Genomic DNA, 19,508 nt, shown 5'->3' on the forward strand with positions numbered 1-19,508 from the left:
AGTGCACCTTCTGCTTCTGCTATTTAGCATGCCTGTAGGCTGTCAAGGGCAGCCGCAGTCTGCCAATGGCAGGCCCATGGTCTACTTAAGTAGTTGTAGCCGCTAATAAAAAAGGTGGGCGGTGGGGGTATGGTGACCCCACCCCCATTAAAATATTTTTTTTTTAAAATTTATATTTATTCTTTAAAATATATTTAATTTTATAAAAATTGTTTTTAAACAATTCCCCCCTCCTAAGCACATTAAAAAAAATTAAATATTTTTTTTTTTTATAAATGAATGCAATTTTAATCTGATAGGAAAAATAAGTTGAACCATTTGAATTTTCAATCTAGGATTTTCATTTCCAAAATCAAACCCTTTCCAAATTTAAATTTCTCAATTTCTTTTTAATTCAAGCCCAAATCCCGATTTAATTCTAATTTCTTTCAATTGTTGAACGATGTTTTCTAAATAGGTTTTCAATCTAGATTTATTGATGAAATTGAATAGCAAAAGATCCAGAACGAAGGTTGGCAAGATTCATGCAACAAAATTTGAGAAGACAATCTCTAAAAGCACGAAGAAGACAAGAATATGTACATAACTAATTTTTAACTGGGTGAACAAAACTCAATAACCTACCTAGTTCTGATGCTAAGATCGCAACGCCCAAAATTTTTGTGAGAGAATTCACTCCATTCCAAGAACTTCTCTTTGAAACTTTCCCCAAGAATTCCCTTCGAAAATTCACTTCCAAATTTGCTTCCAAAATTCGTGTCCAAATTCGTCCTCCAAAATTGTCCCCCAAAAATGAACCCTCAATTGTGATAAAGAGTTCTTTCCTTAAATCGGGGCACTAATTATGTGTTCACCAGGGAGAACTTTGTGCTCACCCAACTCAAACTCTAAATTAACTTTTATTAATCTTTTCTTTTATCTTTTCATGCACGTCAAATAAATTATTAAATAACTTTATTCAATTTCCACTTGACTTCACTTTCAATTAATTTATTAACTTTTAAACTCATGCACCAATTATGCAATTAAAATATCTTTTTAAATGCACCTGTTTTATCTTTTTAATTAATTTTCTTATATTTTAATCTCATGCATAAATCATGCGATCTTAAAACTTTTAATTAAGTTAATATATTTTCCACTTTTTAATTTATTTTTGAAACTTAATTGATAAAATATTTATTAACTTAAATAATAATAATATTTAGCATTTATTTAATAATGAACTCTAAATATATTATTATTTATTTAAAATAATATTATCGCGTTCCAAATTATCCTTACAACTTTTATCTCCAAATTTAATTCTTTTTATTTAATTAATTAAATATAAATAATTATTAAAATATCATAATAATTTTTCATTAAATTAAATCATTAATTTAATCTTTTTAATTAGACTTAATTAATAGAAAATTCATTAGACTCATAAAACAACATACGAAAACCCACCAAAGAAAAACACATACAAAATCAAACTAAAGGGTTATAATCACAAATTAACATCATCCAAGGCAATGGGAGGGTACTCGACTTAGATACTTGTCCTAATTTTCAATTAGGACAAATGGCTTAAGGGTTTAGGATTTGGACTTAAGAATTTATCTCCCCTCTCTTACCATTGAGATAATGCGATAGGGTATGCTCATCCTGGAAATTCAAGGAAGTCGATACTTGGTACTTGCAACTTGCATAAAATCTATGCATGTACAAACACAATATTCTAAGCTAAATAGGCAATGGCAAGAAGTTTTGAATCATGTAGATCCCGACTAGCAGGTGACTACGACTCCCTTCCTTAACCACATCAAAAACACCATACATAAATAAAACAAACAGGCACACCATACACATGCAGTATGGGGTAAGTATCCATAAGAAAAATGCATCTAATAAATCATCTAACTAATCATCATCAATAACTGAAAATACTATAATAATCACCATGCATACATGAAATATAGAGTACCAAGTAATCTCATCATATAATAGACTGAATGTAAAACAATATCTGATAATCTGAAAGTAATGTTACTAAACATCAAGCATAAAATTGGCCTAAAAGAGTTAGGCAATGATAATAGAAATGCGAACTAGGGGTAGGCACTATAGAACAAGTCTCAACCGAGTAGTAAAGTTTCAGATGAGGGTAAGGGTAAAGAAGAAGAAATTGATCTAGATGAGGATATAGTTATTCCAAATTTGGATATCTCTACCCTCACTCCTGATCAGATGAATTCCCTAGGAGAATTATTTCAAAAGAGAGCTAAGCAACATAAGCTTAAAGAAGAGAAGAAAAAGAAAACCCAAGTGCTTGAAGATATAAAGGACATATCTGTAAATGCACTAAGTATTGAGGTTGATAGTACACAAGCTATTTTTGGCTAGTTAGCAGAAGTTTTCTAAGAATTCAATAAAGACTTGAATAGATAGGATAAGTTGCTACAAAGAGCAAAAAGAAAGTTTGAGAGCAAGGTATTGGAACAAGTGATGCAAAAAATTGCAATAAACCAATTAGAATTGTCTACTATTCTTGTTTCATTGGAGACATCTATAAATAATGTCACTTCATTATTTATTAAGTTGTGTGATACATCTATCTTCACAAAAGGAACTAAAGATAAACTCTCAAACATAGATGAATACATGAAGGCAAGTGCACACCAGTTGTCGCTTGACCCAAGCTATAGTTCTGATCATTAGTCAAAGATCATATTTTTGACAAATTTGCAAGAAAATTTATTAAAGGAAGAAAGCCAGGATCAGGGCCACACTTGCAAAAATCCAAGGCATGATTCTTCCAAACATGGATGCATTACAGACATACATTGCACATGCTAAGACACTCATCCATGACAATAACTTCTCCATAGCTGATCACATGATGGAGTTATTAGCAAAAGTTCAAATTGTATTGCATGCAAGTAAGGTGTTCCAGGAAAATTGGGACAAGACAATGGCATTAATCTTGAAAGTACACTCTGAATTCTTGTCACATTTTGGTATTAACACATAGTATACACCTTTGGCATTTATGTCAAAAGGGGGAGAAGTATAGATGAATGTATATATGTATAAAGAGGGAGAAGTATATGTAAAGACATATAAAGAATATATGTATGGGGGAGTAGTACTATAGATATATAAGGTTTATGTATGGGGGAGTAGTATAGTACTATAAAGATACATGAATAGATAAGCAGAAAACATCTTTTTCAAAAACAATTTTGAAAAATCTAAAAAATAGAGTATGTTATTGAGTTGTAGACATAGAATGGTGATAAAAGAATGTTTTGACTTGTAATTTTGAGTATTCAATTTTTGGGATGATAAATGTTTTTGTCACTAATGCCAAAGGGGGAGATTGTTAACATTAAGGTCAATTTTTCTATTGGTGGCTCACACCTAGTCAATTAGTTGCATTGCTACTGAGCTCTACAGTTGCTATTGAGCTTAACTTTTTGTTTGTAATGTTAACCAAGTGCTCCAGTTGCTCCCAAGCTAAGCAATAAATATGTAGTTCCTACCATGTTTCTCAGTTGCTACCGAGCTTTAGAACCTATGTACAGTTCATGCCAAGTATAGCAGTGTCTACCGAGTTGTTCAATGCAAGTGATGGAAATTCTAATATTAACACAGCTCCACAGTGTCAACTAAGTTACACAGTATTAAACAAGTTATTTTGTGTTAACTATGTTCTCTAGTGTCTACCAATCTTGCAATGTTAGGGATGTGAATCTAGTGTTGATCAAGCCATGGAGTGTTAACTGAGTGATTCAATATATGTTGAGTTTTGTAGTGTTGACTGAGTCACACATTGTTGACTCAGTTCAAGCTACTTGGAAGTGATCAGTATGAACAAAACCTCTTCATTCATTGAGTGCCAAATAATGTCAACTATTTACAATGATTACTGAGTATCAAAACATCACCAATTTTTTCTTTAGAACCCGAGTTATAGCAGTTGGACCGACTTTGTGGATTTTGATGAAACTTGTATTATAGTTGACTTCAGTAAGTTGTAATGTAGATTGGTATATATATAAAGCATTGTATCATATCCAAATTAGTATAACATGAGCATGGAATAAGAAAAAGTGTGAATCAGGAAGGCTACAAGAAATATAAGGGACAACAAGGATTTATCTATCACAGCAATGTGATTAGAACAATTCAAGGAATCTCAACCAGCAAATCAAAGTTGTAGATTAGGGATCAGCCACTAGTTCATCCTAAAAGGTGTATCAGTTAAATCTTTTAACAAGGTAGACTTAATAGTCTTATGTAATATCTCTTTACTAAGTGCATACTTTATTGTACGTTTTGTAAATCCTTTCACAAGGTGGACCTTAAAGTCCTTATTGCTCCTAACAGGGCATATCATCAGAAGTGATCACTTGTAAGCCTTAACAGGCCAAATTTATGTTGTAGTACTAACGCTCATGGATATCATCCCCATCCTAGTTTTACTTTCTATTTGGAAGGTTTTTGGGTTACCATATCATGTCAAGTATTATGAATGTTTTACTGTTTTCATTCTTTCATGCATACAATTAGATTAGAATATTATATGGATGATTAATTGGTGAAATAAGAAGAAGAATATTTTATTGGTTCCTGATTCACCCCTCCCCTCTCAGTAACCTTGCCCACCTTATATTTCCAACACCATACGCATGCAAGTATGGGGTGAGTACCATAACAAATCACAAGTCAACTTATCAAATGCTCGGATATAATAATGCATCTCTATGAATACAAACATAGTCACTACTAAGACATCTCATTTAACATCATTATGAAAGCAACCACATTTACTAACTAGGAATCATCAAAGAATCATTAACACACAAGTATCCATAATCATTAACAACACATGAAATCTAATCAACTACGATATACCAATAATCCAACTTATGAGACAATATCATATAACTATAAATCAAATATCTCTAAAATTAACCAATGCATGAAATAAGCCTAAAAGAGTTTGGCAATCAGAACAAAAAAGCAACATACAGGTGGGTATTACATCCATCCCCCATAAAATTAAGCTTACTCATGGAAGCCTACTACAAAGACACAAGACTCAAACTCAAAACTCAATGTACGAATCCTCTTGGAACCTTCCCTATTTTAGGAGGATGAGTCCCCACTACAAAAACCCTCTGAAGTCTACTCACATCCCCAACTATAGGCTCTAAAATTGTAGGCCTTTGACTTTAGAACTAAGATGCATGTTGCTTGGGACAGTTGGTCATTTTATGACCATGTTGCCCATAAGAGTAGAAATCTCCACTAAATCATTCCTAAGCTCTAGGTGCACAAGACTAATGAAAACTACCAACACTAGCATACTAGCTATGACCTTGAGAAGCTTGGTTTGATCTATTGTGTATACTATGCTATCAGTTATCATAGTTCCCTGACTGTGAACTGCCACTGCTACCATGGAAGAACTTTCTTCTGTATTGCTCTTGGTTACCTTTAGAGAAGGTAGGAGGGTTCTTAGAGCTCCTAGCTCCTTGAGGCTGGTTTCCCTTAGGCAGTGTCGAACAAGATGATCCCCTAGCCTAAACACTTGGTAGACCACCTTGACCTAAAGTCACACTTGCCTCAACCAAAATAGCTCACAGAATTGCATCCTTAAGGGTTTTAGGTTGGAAAACCTTAACACCCCCAATGATGTTATCATTAAGCCCTCTAATGAAATGTTGGACCATCAAAGGTGAGATATTATTGATTCCTATATAAGGCATAAGCTCGAGAAACTTTTGCTCATACTCCACCATAGTCATGGTACCTTGTTTAAAGTCATGAAACTCTTCTTCCCTCTACTGCTACCACTGCTCTAATAGGAGTCACTCACAGAAGTATTCAAGGAACAACTCCCACATGATAGTTTGCATATTTACCCCAATTTTCTTCTCTTTATCTTCCACCAAATGGTTGCAAAGACCTCTAAGTGGGTGATGGCATATCTAGCTTTGATGTTGGAGTCAAAGTCTTGCATGGAAAAACACCTATCTAGTGTGATTAGCTAGTTCTTAGTATCATATTTCATACCTTCTCCATTGAACGGTTTAAGTTTGACCCGTAGTAGGTCCTTCATCTAGCTAGACTAGATGGACTCCCTTCTACTCTCTAGGTTCCCTCTTCTAGGACTCCTAGATCTATCTATCTCCTCATGCTCTAAATGATGGACTATATCCTCTCTCTAACCAAGTCTCTAGTGATAGGTCCTTTTGACTCAACATGATGCTCAACACTATCATCCCATCTAGCCTCTTCCTGAATAGGGTCCTATATATGAACCAAGGGAGGGCTATGGTGACTTCCTGTCCCATGACCTCTACCACATCTTGAGCTATGACTCCTAGAAATGGATCTAGAACTAGAAGTCGTCTCTCCTACAACACCAAAACACAAGAATAACATATCAAAATCCATCAACATAAGGGCATAAGTTATAGACATAAAGCAAGGATCTAGAAAGCATTATAAGTTTTCAAGTTTCATGTTCAAAAATTCCATCATTTCAGAGTTTGTTGTTTAATTGTTTGGTTTCAAGTTTGATATCAAAATAATTTTATTTTTTAAATCATGTTTGCAAGTTTACTAATTGCTCAAGTGATGGCACACAATATGCCCAGAGTTCCCAATGTTGAAACTTGGGCTCTGATACCAGATGTAACACCTCGCTCGAGAACCCAAGAGAAATAAACCCAACATGTAACAATATTTACTAAACTATTTTTAGTTTAAAATTTTGAACAACATCAAGATAACAATAATGTGGAAGCAATATACATGTACACATCAAGAACACATAAGTAATTAAAGATATAGTTTCTATTCCTCAAGGGTTCGCTCATGTTGAGTCACATTTAAGAAGTTTATATTAATTAGTTTCAGTTTCAAGTACAATGTTTGTGATCATAAAGAAATAATAGATACATCATCTCATAAGAAAATTCATAAGTGCAACTAACACAATGAAAGTGCATCCAATAAATAAAATCCACTACACATGTCACAAGGTATGTGAGAATAGATATGATACATCAAAATACATTATAACATTTATACATCAACTGAATAGAAGTCTCTAAAATAGGAATAATAATGATAATGGTACAATTACATCCAAAAATGGTAGGCAATGTGAGGGGAATCCAAATGGAAAGAAGACACTAGCTCTCGATCGCATGGTTACCTAGGTCCTAGTCAAGCTTCCACTCTCATTGTGTGGGGAAGATAAAGAATGATCCACATACAACTAATCAATCATAAAACATTCCTAGGAAAGCAATCCTAATAGACAAAACTACCTCAAGGGTAACACAAACTACTCAAGAAGGAAAGATAATCCAAATAGAATGAAAACTCAATCCAAAACCAACACCATATAATAAAACAACATACATAGGCCAAGTATAAATCAAATAACCAAAATCTTGAGATAAAGTCAATGAAACATATCCATCTCAAGTCAAAAGTCACATGTCAAAACTACATCAACTACGAATCACCAATCACCATCAATGATAGTAAATAATAATATTAAATACATCCAACAATAATAATATTAAATACATACAACAATAATGGGTACTTTAATTGGACTATGTAAGTGGTTTCAGGTCCCTGTAAAACTTGATTTTGGCGCTGCTTCTAGTAGGTTTAAGGACTCTTTTTCTAATGGTTGTCATGCTTTTTCCTTTTTGAGGATGTGAAATGGTTTTGGGGTCCCTTCAAAACCTATTTTTACCGTAATCTAAAACAATAAGTACACCACAATAAATACATCACCAATAAAATCACCACCAGAGGCAAATACAAAATCTACGGAGGAGACTCAGGCTACATTCTATGGAGTTTTATCACATGGTCAAACTACTTGAGTTACCTTACACTGATCTCTTAAGAGACCGTGGACCCTCAGGCATTAAATTACCCTGGACTGGTTACTCTAAACCCTGTACCCTCAATGTGACACATGCAGAACCAAAATATCCTCTCATGGGGATGAGGCAAACCAATCATATCTCTCATTAGGTACTATCCCATTCCCATCCTTAGCCTATACAAGCACTCAAAGCATGGGCAAGGAAAATATCTCTAACTTATCTTTTCAGTGTGTTTCCCAAATATTAATTAGTAGATTATCACTTATTACATAACTTATGATAGGTTACCATGGCACTGACCACTTTAGGTCATGGACCCCTAATACAAGCCACTTCTAAGGACATGCACCTAGAAAACCTCTCCTAAGCATACAACTACAGTTGTGTCCCATACCACAACACCCAAAATGATTGAACTTGATTCCTTAACAAGCAACCCAAAAACAAGTTGGCTTTCCCAACCTAGGTAAACATAAATGCATCACAAGATGAAACTCATAAATACAATTCTCAAATTTAAAACACAAGCTCATCATAATATCCAGAATAGATGACATCAGAAGAGAATCACGATAAAGGAAAGCCTTTGGTGTATGTTCTAGTTGGCCAACTAAACATCTCACCGGAAAAGAATCATCATGAAAAAAATAATATATCACTATAAACAAACACAAGGGTAAAATATAGATATCAAATATTACATGGTTACAAGAATAATTTGTTTTGAGAAGTCTAGTTCAACCAATATAATGTCATTAAGTCAAAAAGATCATCATGTTTAAATCGATGTTCCTAAATACCAAAACCCATTGGAATAATAATGATATATCATTTTTAATCGAGATTAATATGAACTAATTTTCAATTTTTAGCAAATCGATATTTTGAATCAATAAAATATAACTTAAACACATATCAAATACAATATTTATATTTTTACTCACTAATGACTAAGAATTTAATACTTTACTAAAAAAATTAATTCATTTAAAATTAATTTAAATAACAATAAATCTTTAAATAATAATTAAATGAAAAAATTATTAACAATCTTTTTTTATAAATTTAATTAATTTAAACTAATTAAATAATATAAATTTTGATTTAATAATAATAATAATAAAATTCAAAAAAAAAAACTTAACCCCCAAATATGCAACGTTGCCTTAGATCAACTTGTGAGCTACCTTTGGTAGACGCAATAGGGGTGAGACTTGGGACCCCAAAAAAAATATTTTTAAAAAAAATTTAATAATTTATTTATTTTTTAAAATAAAAGTTTTTTAATATATATATATATATATATATTACATTTTTCTACAAATACCTGGTAGACAAATTTTTCCAATATTTTTTTTTAATAAAATAAAATGAGAAGAGTCTTTTTTTTATACAAGCTATAAATCCAATTCAATTAGATTTTAATCAAACCCTAGATTTCCAATTTAGTTTTTTGTCCAAAATTTCTCTTGTAAAAATAATAATTAAGAATCTAATTTTCAATCATACAAATATGGGAAAAATAACCAAAATGACAAACATAATTCAAGCACCCAATCAAGCACGAAAGAAACATATCTCTTCCAATGAAAATGCATTCATGGGTTTTTAAACCCTACCTCACATTGATGCTAAAATATGATAGCAAGGTGAAATTCCTATTGCAAGCAAAACCCTTCAAGCCACCAAAATTTTCTTCCTCTAATTCCAAAGTTGCTCCCAAAAACTTGTGTCTAAAATAATGACCAGAAAACCCACTAATATAGAATCTTAATTCCCTTTTAGGGTTTTTGTTTCTAAAAGCCCTTCAATTATATATATTTATTTAATTAATATTTTCATGCACAATTAACTCACTTTTAAATTAAAATATCCTTTAATTTTTATTTTCCCACTTTATTATTTAAAGGAAATTCATAAAAAGGCATTTGCTTATTATTTAATTAATAAAGATAACTTAAGTGCATTATTTAAATGCCACAAAATTTTAAATCTTTATTAATTAAATAATAATGCTACACAATATTTAAATTTTAAACTTTAAATTCTTTTAATGTAGCTTTCTAAATTAGAACTTTTAATTAAATCTTTTAATTTAACTAAATATCCATATAATTTGAATAATGAAAATTTGTCCTTTTTTCATATTTTTTCATTTTTAAATTAAACAACATTAAATAATTTAATATCAATGATTGATCCAAGAATCATAAATAAGTATTCTATCAGGAAAATCACATAGTCAAACAACATAAACTACATAAAGAAGTCAACCAAAGTGAAAATCAAACCGCATACGCACAAAATACTCACGAGTTTTTAAAAGGGTAGATAGTCAGTTACAAGTCCTCCTTGTAGGACAAGTATTTAGGCTATGGTCAGGATTGAACCTTATCATTATCTTTACATTCTTACCATTGAGTTATTATGATAGGACATGCTCATCCTGGCAATTTAGTGAAGTCGACGCCCAGTACCTACATCCTGCATAAGAGACGATCATATATATATATATATATATATGGCAATTTAGGGAAGTCAATGCCCGGTACCTGCATCTTGCATAAGAGACGATCATGTACATGTGCATATATATATAAACTAAATAGGTAATGGAAGGGAGTGACACATCGTGTAGATTTTGACTAGAAGGTGACTATGACTCCCTCCCTTAGCCATATAAGACACATTAGACAAAAAATTAAATTAGACATGGACACCATACACATGCAAGTATGGCATAAGTACTATAATAATTAACGAGTTAACTTATCAAATGCTTTGATATAATAATGCATCTCTATGAATACAAACATAGTCATCATTAAGATATCTCATTTAACATCATTATGAAAGCAATTGCATTTACTAACTATGAATCATCAAAGCACCATTAACATATAATAGCCATAATCATTAACAACACATGAAATGTAATCAACTAAACAATTATTGCCGATATATCTATAATCCAAGTTATGAAACAATATCATCTAACTGTAAAATAAAATATCACTATTCAATGCATGAAATAGGCCTAAAAGAGTTTGGCAATCAAAACAAAAAAGCAACATACAGGTGAGCATTACATAAAGGACCAAAAGAAAAGGGGAAAAAAAAAAAAAAAACCTTGCCACTCAGAATACATCAATTAAGATAAACCCTCCCCCAAGTAGTTCAGATCTAAGCACACATAACTTCTTAATCATCAGTGACCAAGATAGTGAGAACCGCTGGAAGGATTTTCAAGAACAGGGCCTTTCTGTGTGATATCCCCAAATTGACATATGATTTAATAAATATAAAATTTATAATATTAAGGATAAATAATATATATGAAAAATGAATAATACAATTATATTAAGATAAAGCTATAAATTATAATATATGATAATAATATAAATATTAGCATATCAATATAGAATTTTATATATATATATATATATATATATATATACATACATATATATATATATACATATATATATATATATATACATATATATATATATATACATATATATATATATATGTATATATATATATATGTATATATATATATATATGTATATATATATATATATATGTATATATATATATATGTATGTATATATATATATATGTATATATATATATATATGATATAATATATATAATAATACTACTAGCAGTTGCATGCTTTTGTGCATGCAACGATGAGCCGATAGGAAAGACAAACAAAAATTTAAGATAAATGTTCTATTTAAACTTTAAAAAGAGTTAAGAAATAGTCAAAATCAAACCCCATGTATTTATTGTAAAGTTACCAACAAAAATTGGCATTCGTTAATGTGATAAATGGAACATGGAAAAAAAATGTGTATCGAAGTGAAAGTAATTTAATAATCTTCCATTTAAATCTTTAAAAAGTGTTACAAAATAGTTGAAAACAAAATCTTTATATTTACTACAACCCTACAAAAAATATGGTATAAGCTTCATGGAAAATAAGCTTACAATTTCAATTGAAATTTTTGTAATTTAGATCATTCATGTGATAAATGGAACATGAAAAGAAAACATGTATTGAAGTGAAAGTAACTTAATAATCTTCCATTTAAATCTTTAAAAAGTGTTACAAAATAGTTGAAATCAAAATCTTTATATTTACTACAATCTTACAAAAAATATGGTATAAGCTTCGTGGAAAATAAGCTTACAATTTTAATTGAAATTTGTGTAATGTAGATCTTTGAATCTCTGAAATGTTACAATTGAGTGCTCCAAAAAATTTTGAGTTAGCACATAAGATCAACAAATAAAAGGTCAACCCAATAATGGGAGTGTAACCATTGATCATGGAAGTATGATTTTCTTTGCCTGATATAATTTGTATTGGTTGTTCCAATTGATCATGTCCATTGGTGCATTTGGAAGCCATAGAAAACCATGCATATGAGTGGAAGTTTGTTCTTGCCACTCGTACCTACACCAATAATCATTTATAGGACTAACACTTTTAGGTAGTTCAACTTCCATGCAAGGTAGGTGGATACCAAATTTTGTGATTTGGTTGGGTGAGAAAGATGATTTCTCTTCTTGCATCTTTTTTTGAGTATGTACAATGCAAAAAAAGTTTCAAGCATATAAGATAGTATTAAGGAAGACTTAAAAAGGATCAAATACAATACAAATAAAGTTATCATTGCAAATGAAAAAACAATTTTTGAAAGCTCTTACTGTGTATTTCTCTTTAGCATGTGGATTAAAGTTGACACACTGAAAAAAAAAGTATGGATAAGCATTTATAGAAATTGACAAAAGACATCAGACATTTAGCAAGTTCGAACAAAATTAGAAAACGTAAGAATTTATAGAAAGTCTATATAAAAGCTTAACATAAAAATAGAAAGTTTATATAAAGAGGATATGTATTTGAAAGAAAATAATAACAACTATTGTTTATAGAAGAAATCTAAAAAAAATGATTATCAGAAAATTTATTTATTATTTTTTTAATATCATGAGAAAGGAAAGTTTCTTTAATATGAAGAGGAGGAAATTTATTTTAAATATATAATTATCTTAAATAAAAAATTAATATTCACATTTAAATTTAAATTATATGATTTATTCCATATCACATTTAAATAACTCTTTCATATTTACTATTAAATCTAATTTTAATGTGAAAAATTTTATATTTAAAGTTACTCAAAATATAATATTAATAACATTATAAAAAAATAGTTACATGTTTTTGATCTCATATATATTTATGCTTATGTCTCCACAAAAATTCTATTTTAATAGAGTTTCTATATTAGAATGTTTTCAAAAAAATCTACAAACATATATATTTAAAATTTTGGAAAGTTTTCTAAATGAAAGTAATTACAATATTTAAAAGGAAACTATGTGAAAAGAATAAATCATTTTTAGAAACTTTTTTAAATGAGTTTGAAGTCACATCGGAAAATTAAAAAATCGACATGATCTTACAAATTTTCTCGCAATAAACTAAATTATGGGAGCAAAGCTCCCACAATAAGCCTATCGACTTAATAAATAATATAATATTTAGATTAATAATTTAAAAAAAGTAAATATATAATGCATTATATGTAATAATATTAATATTAATAAAAGAAATATAGTTGATATAGTATTAAAATATTTAATAATCTAATTATTAATATAATTATATTATCAATGTAATATTATTATTCTAATATAAATGAAAAGACATGATTCTTAGAATCAATATATATATATATATATATATATATATATATAATGCAAATTTTGGTAAGGGGAGGATCATATGGAAAATAAATAAAAAGATTATATGACTCTGTACTCAAAATTTATGGTATGGAAAAAGAGGTCATTACAATTGGTATCAAAGCATGATCTTGCCAGCTTGAATATAATAATAAGATGAATTTTATTTGTTTATGTTGAATGAGTGGATATCATTTCCTTTGTGTCATCTGGCTCCAATTCCTACAATTATTGCCTGCTAGGGTCATAGATGATGTTCTCACGCAAACCCTTATGTTTTAGATACATGGTCACTTCTGAGTTAATGATCACAATACCTGTAAACAATTAGAAGCAAAGAGATGTTTGGTTTAAATTTTAGTTCATTTTTCAGATATTGTGTTTATTGGAGTTGGTATAACCACTGCCAAATTGGGAATAACTGTCAAAGAGAAGATTTGAGATTCTTAAGCAACAAGCAGATACTATTTAACAACAGTTCAAATTTATGAACTAGTCAACTGCTAACATAGCAGCAAACATAGAAGAGTGCATACGAGCTCCACACATTCATTTTGCAAGCTATATATATCAACATATGATAAAAGTATTACTTTGTTTTGGGGAGCTTTCCAATCAAGCATTTTAATAAAATTGTTTTGATTTCAGCCACCAATTGAAAACATCATAAAACAAACTATTATAGTTAATTAAAGTTTCAGAGATCATAATTAAAATATTATGAAAATAAAATCCTTCAATTTTAACATATAAAAATAACACTTCCAAACATATCTTGCAAGATCTCAGATTCAAAAGTCATGCCTCAATAAGAGCATACCTCAACATATATTGTGACAAATTCAGAATAACACGACCTAATCCAAATATAGATAATCTTCCAGCTTGTGAATAATTTGTTCATTATTACACAACTTAAGCCGTAAGAATCTTGAGCTTTAAATACATCCAGTGATCATCGATATTTCATATCATAGAACATATTTGTTAGAACATCCATGAGCATTGATATTTCAATGTGACGGAGGTTAATAAAGTAAACGAGTGATTCACAACAAATTCGTGATCGCAAATATCAACCAACAAAATTTAGCACCTCATCTTGAGGGTGTTGCAACAGCTACAGTTCCTGGATGATTTCAACAAAATGAAGGTGCCATCCACAGATCTCTTCAGGATAAATAATGCCAGTTGGAATAACTATGATTTTGTCTCTGATCAAGCTTGGGAGGTAGACTAGCTTAAACATGCCAAGACAATGCTCAATCTGGGGTGTCATGTACAACTTATTCACCCAAATAGTAGCATGTCAAGACAAAATGTGAAATATGGAGAATTGGATTCAAGTATGATTATAAGCAATGTAGGTTAGGAAGGTCCTTGCTTTCTACCAAATTGTCACCATTGCAGGAAATCTTTGAACTCATGGTTGACTCCATCAACCCTCAACCCCATGACTGTGCTCCTCAATTTTGAGAGACAGAAGATTTCTATCCGATTCGAAAAGGTAAACAATGGTCAAAAAAAGGTGCTTAATGGGGACAGTTATGTCTATACCCCACACTAATAGAATAGTTTTTTGGAGGTGTTGTAAATCTGTTCGAAGCCTTCTCAGACCTAGATCTTTGTCAAGTTCAGTATCAAGTTTCTAGAGGAAGTGAGATTTGAAATTTTGAAGAGACCAAGCACGACATCTTAAATAGTTGCTCACTATCTATTAACACTGAATGAATCCAGACACAACAAGCAGAGACTACTTTTTGGAATAGAGGCACAAACCAACAAAATATCAAGGTTCAAATAGTGATCTAGGCAGCTTCTGATTCACAACATCTAAGATATTCAACAAGCCAGAGTTAAATGTCATTTGAAAATAAAGCAATAAAGAACAACTTAATTTCTTGTTGTGAGAAATTTACTTCTCGGGTCCTATGAGAGACAAAGACATTTGACAAACCCTATCAAAGCATTGCAGTGTGTGAATATTAGCGAGTACATTTATGCATGTTCAAAATGCAATCGGGCCTTTCCAAATAAATCAAGTCATGCTAATATTGAAATGTCCATAGGATGATGTCAATGTTATCCACTATCCATGCACCTCTTCTGGAACAACAAAGTGCAATCACTTCTTCTAATTGGAGTCAACCTACGATGAAACTGGTCACGTCCATCTCCTCACATGAGAGCCCCATCATTTAAGGGTCACGGATCAAAGGACAGAACCATATAAGAACATAAGTATGAGAGATGTAACTGATTTATATATGGAGTTAGTGTGACCAGATCTTGCCCCCTGTCCATAAGCGATGAGACTTGGATGTTGTGCTCCTCCTAGCCATGGATTTATCAAAATAAGGATGTGCTTAGTATTTTAAGAATCATCATGGGTGATGAAGAAGAATTCATATACTTATATAATTCTCTATGTTTATCATACGAGAAAAATATCCCAAACTTATATTGGGATGGTAATGTTTCATATGGGAAAATCTATATTGTTGAGCAAGGAAAAGGAAACACATGGTGACGTGGACTAAGGGGAAGAGATATATGTTAATTTTATTGAACAATACATGTAGATAAAAATTAAGGAGAAATTATTCAAAATATTTGTGCTTAAACTCATGATGGATAGGGAGTGTGCATAAGGGGAGGAGTAAATTGGTCACGTTGGGGTGCGAGAATCCCAATATGGATTTTAAAAATATGAGGGAGCCCCAAGCTGAGCATGTCCAAACTCAGAGCCATAGTAAATCTTCCATCCACATCAAAATTAAGCATGTTCCTAGTGGGTAGGGAGTGTACACATGGGGAGGAGTAAATCGGTCACTTTAGGGTGCGAGAATCCCAATATGGATTAAAAATCTAAGGGAGCTCCAATCTAAGCGTGTCCAAACTCAGAGCCACAGTAAATCTTCCATCCAGGGCAAATTTAAGCATGTTCGTAGTGGGTAGGGAGTGTGCACAAGGGGAGGAGTAAATCGGTTGCGTTGGGGCATGAGAATCTCAATATGGATTAAAAATCTGAGGGAGCCCCAAGCTGAGTGTGTCCAAACTCAGAGCCACAGTAAATCTTCCATCCACTATGGAATTATACACCCTATTATAATACCAACTATAGTAAAGTTGTTTAAAATATGCATTTTCAAAAACTTTTGATTTCAAGACAGGGGAAAGGAGCATGACATTCATGATCAAAGTGGTAAAACATTTCATTACCCTTTTTCTTATTTCAATTTGTAAACTAGATTCTAACATGCATACTATGTGTCTACATCGTGCCTTCATGCATCAAGGTGTTTGCCTCGTGTCTTCATGCATTCATGTGTCTACCTCATGTTTGCATCATGTCTTCATGCATTAATGTGTCTACTTTGTGTCTTCATTCATATGTTCTTGTACATGATATTATATACTAACATGTCTACTTTGCAAGTGCCTAACACATATGCAAGGAAGAGAATGAATCAATTGCTTGAGGACAAGAAAATTCGAGAGGGGAGGACTATGATATCCCCAAATTGACATATGATTTAATAAATATAAAATTTATAATATTAAGGATAAATAATATATATGAAAAATGAATAAAATAATTATATTAAGATAAAGCTATAAATTATAATATATGATAATAATATAAATATTAGCATATCAATATAGAATTATATATATATAATAATACTATAAATAATATAATATTTTGATTAATAATTTTTAAAAAGTAAATATATAATGCATTATATGTAATAATATTAATATTAATAAAAGAAATATAGTTGATATAGTCTTAAAATATTTTATAATCTAATTATTAATATAATTATATTATCAATATAATATTATTATTCTAATATAAATGAAAAGACGTGACTCTAACAATATATATATTGAATGCAAATTTTGGTAAGGGGAGGATCATATGGAAAATAAATAAAAAGACTATATGACTTTTTACTTAAAATATATCTAATGGAAAAAGGGGTCATTACATTCCGCCTGTTGGAATGAACCCCAATAAAAAATATTCAACCTAATGAACTGATTGAAGGACTTATGTGGTGATCAGGTAAGTATCTCTTACTTTTCTAATCATTTGTTATACATTCATTGTCAAAACGTGTATATTAGAGATGAATTACTTTCAATCCCATACTATTTATATAAAAGTTATTTTATAATTTTCATTACGTGGGCTCCAGACTTTAGTGAATCTATGGTCTTGATACAAAAATCTCTGGTTTGGATAAGCTTTAAATCACTTCCCACAAAGCTTAATCAGGTCCAAATTCTAAAATGCATAGGCTCCTCTATAGGAGAACTCATTGGAATTGAAGCAATTTACCTAAATAATAACAATATAAAGTTTCTTCTCAACTTGGAAATAGGTATCAAAGAAATCAAGCCTCTAAAATTAATAACAAAAAATCAATCTATGAACTAAAACCAACAAGATTTGAAGCAAAAATAAGAGAATGTTTAAAATAGACCCAAATTGAAACATCAATCTCAAACAAATAAGAAGAAACCCGTCTCTAAAAGTCATTTTTCCAATTATTAAAATAAGAAACAAAACTTTTAAAAAGATGGACAATTCAAAAAAATTGGTTTAGACATACCTATGGGAGAGACAAAAAGAAGTTGTAAAAGTATAGTCATCTTTGATAAGGATAGTGAGAACTATGCTATAAGAGAAGAAATAGAGGAAGGAGAACTACTAACTAGGGACACTACCATGCAAATAATGACACTAAATCAAGATCAAACAACACAAAGAAAACAATCAGTAGATAAAAATGTTCTTCAAGACGAAATTGAAATAATTTTGAAGAAAATTATCGATATTGAAAAAAAGGCTTACAAAATGCAGTAGTGTGACCATTGTATCCAACAAAATATGCTTAAGGAAATCAAAAGTAGCTTGACCATCTAGAAAAGAATGACTCGTGACTTTATGTTAACTCAAAATGATATTAGAGATCAATTTACTCTATGGGAGGAAGCACATAATGACCATCTCCAAAGGGCCAATATGCCAAAAACAACAAGGAACATATCAGAGTTGGAATTAGCAGAACTAGTCTTAATATAAAATAAATATAAGGAGACAATAAAAAATGCTAAAAATCTTACAATAGTCCAAGACAGGTGTCAAATAGAAATCAAATAAAAAGAGGAAAATATTGAAAACTCCTCCTCAAGGTACATGAAGGAAGACAAAAATATTGAAATCCAAACATTAGATTAAAAAACTAAAAGTGTTGAAAAGGAAGATAATATTCAATTAAAAGACCAGAATAGATTTGTACCAGATTCTTTAATGGATCAAACAGAGAAACTACATACCAAGAACTTCTTAGAAGAGGTAAAGAGTTCTAATGAGTATAGGTCTCCCTTAATCTAGAACTTAAAACAGAAGGACATATCAATATCAACCCCTATCAGCAAAGGAACATATCTGCCTAAGGTAAATAAGAGATTAGGAGAATACTCAAACATGTCTGAGATGAAGATCACTTCTCCTCCTCGTACTTTATAAACCCAGTAAGGACATATCACATTTTGAAAAATATCAAAAGAGGTGAAAAGGAAAACACATAAATTTTGGTAGACTCCAATGAATGGAAATGATCCATTTGACTACAATGATGACCAGATGGGAATAAAAGAGGACAACTAGAATATGTTTGACTAGACTATTAGCCCCCTTCTCAGCATTTTGGCTAAATTATTTAATCATTTGTCTAGACTAAATTGCTAAAAAAACAATTTATTTAATTTTGACCTATAGTTTGACTATAATATCCTAAGTCCATACTTGATTAAAAAAAT

Source organism: Cupressus sempervirens, chromosome 10 (genome assembly GCF_028749045.1).
Source record: "Cupressus sempervirens isolate cs-2001-9-10 chromosome 10, ASM2874904v1, whole genome shotgun sequence".
NCBI lineage: Eukaryota > Viridiplantae > Streptophyta > Pinopsida > Cupressales > Cupressaceae > Cupressus > Cupressus sempervirens.